General features: G+C 42.3%; 1 protein-coding gene across 4 annotated transcripts in view; it reads left to right on the top strand.

The window, feature by feature from the left end:
* Positions 1 to 5,751, top strand: part of CCDC102B (coiled-coil domain containing 102B) — a 420,613-nt gene that overhangs the window by 10,644 nt on the left and 404,218 nt on the right. The gene's annotated exons all lie outside the window — the stretch shown is intronic.

The raw sequence follows: 5,751 nt of genomic DNA, 5'->3' as shown, positions 1-5,751 counted from the left end.
TAGCACTTTCACCCTACTAGTTACCTTACCCATTTAACGTCTTATGAAGAATTCTATTATTAGGTGATCATTGTCCCACAGATGGCCACCGATCTGTAGGTCCCCTACCATATCATCCCTTGTTGCCAATACCAGATCCAGTACGGCATTCCCCCTAGTGGGACTGTGTCTGGGTAGTTTAGGTCACCCATGACTACTGCTTCCTTAGCTTTTATGGTCTCCGAGAGCTGCCTCAGGAGCCCTGAATCTAGTTCTTCCCCTTGGTGTGGGGGTCTGTAGCAGACCCCTACCACCAAATCCCTTTCTCCTTGCCCCCCATGTATCCTAACCCACAATCCTTCTACTTCCTCATCCTTCGATTCCGTCTTGATGAGGATCAATGTATATTGCTCATTGACATAGAGCGCAACCCCTCCCCCTTTCTTCCCCAACCTGTCCTTTCTGTACAGCCTATAACCCTCAATATGTACCGCCCAGTTGTGGGACGAATCCCACCAGGTTTCTCTTAGCCCTACTAAGTCATAGGCGTTTTCTGCAAGCAGGAGCGCTAGTTCATCCTGCTTGTTCCCCATGCTCCTAGCATTAGTATATAGGCACTTGAGCCCCATGAGTGGTGCCTTTGCTGCCCCCCAGCTCCAAATCCCAAGGGGCCCCTTATTTCTTACCTTCTTATTGCTTACCTGTGCTGTACTGCTGGCCGTCCCATGGCTTGCAGGTTCCCAATGTTCTTCTTCTTCAGGCTGGGCTGTCCTTGTGGGTGCCACATGGTTTGGTGGTCCACAGCTTCCCCCGCCTTCATCTTCCCCTCCCCCCGACGAACTTAGTTTAAAGTCCGCCGGAGGAGATCCGCCAATCTAATAGAAAACACACGCTTACCTTTGGGGGACAGGTGAAGCCCATCCCAACTGAGTATGTCCCTTGTCGTCCCTTTCTATTAGAGCGTTTTATCGAACATCTGTGCCAGATCCTATAAAAGGTTAACTTAACGTGAGATCACTGCTATCCCAGGCAGCATTGTGCAGGTCTGTGCTCTAGCCTTGGGCAGAGCTCCTGTGCTCTGCCCAAGTGCTCAGCCTGACCTGCCCTCTTGGCTCTCCCTGACCCGTGTCAGTAACAGCTTCTGATCCCAGTCCTGAGTACAGCCTGTCTGTAGGGAGGTAGTGGAAGGAGGGGAATTTCTGTCCCTGCCCCACCTGAGTCCCATGCACGTGGGGGTGGTGTGAGGGATGGGAGTCTGGAGTCTCTCCTGGCAGCTACGTAGGCCAGGTCTGCATGACAGAGAGGCTCAGGAACCTGCTGTAGCTGGAGAAACCAAGCCTTTCTGCTGTGCAGATCCTTCCCCCTTCCTCTCCCACAAGCTTGTGGTCACAGGCCAGAGGCTCCATTTTCCCAGCTGTAGTCAGAAGCCTGCGGAAATAGAGCCTGTCTGCCATGCAGTCCTAACCTGTGCCTGCAAGCTTGCACAGTTGGGTCTTGGTTGGGGGCAGGGCTGGGTCCATGGGGCAGAGAGGCTCCATTTCCCTCTACTCTCTCCCCCCAGCTGCTGGTGCTGCCAGCTGGTGGAGGGAGCAGTTGGGGCTGGCTGGGGAGAGGTGCCCTGCTGGCCATTCAGGGGTGGCCAGCTGCTCAGCTGCTGCTGCAACCTGTTCAGGCAGGCTCAACCCCCGTCCCCTGAACTGAACAGCATTTGTCCAGTTCTGTCTCAACCTAATGTAGATAATTTTGAGTATAGCTCTATAATTAGAGTGCATCCACCTTGGGCTTGAGTGTCTGGTCTTAGCCGAAGAGTCCTGATCTTGGGTAATCCTTACCTGCAACAGAGCCAGGGAAAGGGCTAAATGGTCCTTTCTACATCTCTGTTTCTCTGCGTTCTACTTACCCCTACTCTCTTTATTTCCCTGGGGCTTTAATAAGTCACACATGTACTGCAGAGTCCTAGGTTCAGTCTTTTTGTTGTCTGCTTTTATTTTCAAGAATATATATCCTACATAACTTCCCAAATGACTGTGGAACAGTTTATCCAGTCCTCTGCTGCTTCAAAACTTTCATTCAGAAAGACAGAACAACACTCATTGTCTGAAGACCTGCTAACACTGAACTTTCTTTTTATGAACCCCAGTTTCTATATAGGTCATATTTTAGTCTTTCACAGAAATTAGCTTTTTATGAGAACTATTCATTGTCTACAATTAAAATGAATATAGAAAAGTTTGCTGAATGTGCCTATTCTCCATCCAGTCTAATTGCATATGCTTGTTCTCTTGGGGGATGTAGAAAGTCCACAGTGACACATGAGGTCTGATTACTTCCAATATACAATACAGTAATTGGGCTGTTTTAACCTCAGTATCTGCTTCTAATGTCTTCATATGTTGTTGCTTATCTTTTATTTCCTTTTAGACCCTTTATTTATTGTTTGGGTTCCAATATACTTGAGTAGGTCAGGCAAAATATTCAGTTTCTTTAAAGGATGCTTTTAATAAACTTGTCTGTTGTAATTATTAGAATGACCTTGTTTTCATTGTCCTTGATTGTCTTGTTTTCCTATCCTTCCTGAGTGTTTTAACTTAAAACAGTCACCTTTCTTCCTGGTCAATTTTGAAGAAAAATAATTTGATACAGTATTCCCCTTCCCCCTCCCCCCTTCCCACCATCCTTGTATTTTGGGTTTCCATGTGCCAAAGACTTTTGTGGAAAACTGAGTCACAGGTGAGTGTTTATATAACTTTCTTTGTGTTATGGTCAGAGCTCAGACTTGACTTTTGTAATAATGGGCTTTGTGCCTGTGAAAATTCCTTCCATCCCAGAAGGTCAAGAGATTAATGCTGGAAAAATGGAGCTCCCATTCTGTAAGAAATTGCGACATATAGGAACATCATTTTCATCTTGAATCAGAAGAAGTATCTAATCTATCCTGTAAAATGAAAATTCCAAAACTCTTCAATTCAGGAACATCTTATAACTTCAAGGACAAAAATGTTGTTATTAAAATGTTTAATCTAATTATACATTTTATCATATTTTGTATGAAATGATTGAAACACATTTTTATAATACCTAGTTTTGTTGAAATCAGCATTTATGTAGACCATTTTAATGTTAACAAACAGCTATTTTCTGTTGCAAAACATCATTGAAAATTTGACCCACTTTAGTTAACGGTTTCAGTGGAAAGTAATTGTAAATTAATGAAGGGAGAGGTTTCAGTGAATGTGTTTATTTATTTATTTGTGGTTATTAAGGACACTCCTAAAGAAAGTTTGGATTTATTGGGAGAGACCCTTTCAGTCTTCGTATCAATGGGGATATAGTACTGAATTTGAAGACGTCACAGTGATGGAAGATTTTATTGCTTAACAGAAGAGCTATGACATTTCTTAGTGTATATGAATTTATCTGAATTGTTATGGCCAGTTTCAGAGATGACCCTAGGGATGTATGGAGCTCGGGGCATATCAGCCTGTGTGGGGGGAAAGGTGGTGGCGATCTGTCGGAGTGGGGGGCGGGAGGGGTGGCAAGTGGCCAGAGTGTGGAGCAGGGGCCGGGGGTGGCGAGCGGCCAGTGTGTGAAGCTGGTGGCATATGGCAGCCGTGCAGAGTGGTGGAGTCGTCGGCATGCAGGTCTGTGGGGCCCCCCAAAATGCGGGGCCTAAGACAGACAGTCGACCCAATTCCCCTCCACCCCCCCAAGGGATGGCTTTGGCCAGTTCTTTTTGTCCATGATGCCTAGGCTTCCATTGGAAATAATAGGCATAATGTCCTGACAAATATGTGGTCGTTGGTATGGTTTTTCCTGCAGTATCCAAATAGCATTGAAGAGTACAAAATTCATATAATCCTATACCCTTTTCAGAAGTCCTCTGTTGTTGATATTATAATTTTTGAGGGAAATGATTTGAAATATTTCTTGGTTTCCTTGATTTTGCTTATGTTTTAACTTTCAACCAATGCCCTTCATCCAGCCACCAATTTTAGTGAGGCATGTTAAAAGGTGAGAGGCTATGCTATTAACAAACCTGAAGGATACAGATCAAAGTTGGGTGTCACCCGCTCATTACATTTCATCAGCTGTTTTGTCCCATCAGCTTGGCATGCTAGAGAGAAATGGTAGTCTAATTTTTGTCGGCACAATACATTTCATTTCTCCTGTAACTTCACAGGTAATCTTCACCTTAGATGTGATGACTAAACACAATTCATGATGATTATATGCTGTTGGAGACCTCATTTTTTTGGAGCCACTCATTTTCTGTATGTTCCCCACACGAATTATACGTTTTATATATATATATATATATATATATATAATTTAATTTAATTTAATTTTATATATTATTTTATAATTTTTTATATTAAATTTAATGACTAAATTAGCTTCCTAATTTAGTCACTCAGGAGATTAGAATCAAGAGAGGAACAAAGGAAATGAGAAATGACAACATTGCTGAGTTAAGAGAAGTCATCATTACACCATTAGGAATATAAAGGAGGTGGGATTCTCCAAGCAATTCCACAGAACTTTAATTTAATATATATATATATATTAAATTAAAGTTCTGTGGAATTGCTTGGAGAATCCCACCTCCTTTATATTCCTAATGGTGTAATGATGACTTCTCTTAACTCAGCAATGTTGTCATTTCTCATTTCCTTTGTTCCTCTCTTGATTCTAATCTCCTGAGTGACTAAATTAGGAAGCTAATTTAGTCCTTCCACACTCAGCAGTAGCGTAAAAATAATAGGTCAACTCCTCTCTTCTTCCTAGATCACAGCTGTCCTTGGAGAGCTTGAGCTGTCTGTCTTCCTTTGTACATAAAGGGAAATAAATAGCTTCCTCTCAAGTCCTGCTCTCTTTCGGTATTTGTGCCCTAATCCATTGCTGTTTCCTTAATTTCAGCCAACACCACTATTCCTTACCAAACAAAACCTTTGTTACAGTGTACTAGTGGGAATAAAGACTACACAACTTTGACCTCATGGAGGTTCCATACCCTTATATACATTAACTTTTTTAGGCCTCTTACTACATTATTGCAAAGAATTTCTCTGAGGATTTTTAAACTTGTAACCACACTGCAATTTGCCTCTTCCCTACTTTTTCTGTTTTCTTTTCTCTCTTCCTTACCTCAGAAGTCCATAAGTCCTTGCTGCAGATAGCAGTCCTTTTTAACCAGCAGTAGTTACCATATTTTCTTGCATATAACACATAGCTTTAAAAAAAATCTGCTGGAAACTGCTGTGCACATTATATGCAAACATATGGTAAGAACAGGTTTTCCCACTTACAAGTAAAATAAAAAATATAATTTGCAGTGATCCACAGGGAGCAGAAAAATGACCAGGCTCTGATCTCTAGTTGTTCAGTTATGTGCTACAAGGAAAGTTTTTTTCATACTGCTTTTGAAAACTAAGATACGTATTATATTTTGGGGAATGTATGAGAGAAAATATGGTATTTCAGGGAATGTTGTATGTGAGAAAATATGGTATTTTACTCACATTGTGGCTTCCAACTCTGAAGTCCTTATTTGAAAACTGAATTCAGGATACGTAAAGAACATTATTTAAGGATAAATTTTGAGCAGTCCTGGCTGCTTCAAAACCTGTGAACAAAATTCTATGAGATGACCACTCCTTGGTTGGATCAATAAGGATGCTGGCAGATATTGTGGCGGGGAAGCTTTACAGGAAGCAACAGTGTGTTATTTGGACCCGGCTCTGGAGCATCTGTATAGATCGGGCACTTCAGCAG

The sequence above is a fragment of the Alligator sinensis genome, unplaced genomic scaffold, assembly GCF_000455745.1.
Source record: "Alligator sinensis unplaced genomic scaffold, ASM45574v1 scaffold488_1, whole genome shotgun sequence".
NCBI lineage: Eukaryota > Metazoa > Chordata > Crocodylia > Alligatoridae > Alligator > Alligator sinensis.
The sequence above is the reverse complement of the archived record's forward strand: the minus strand, read 5'-3'. Positions and strand labels throughout refer to the sequence as shown.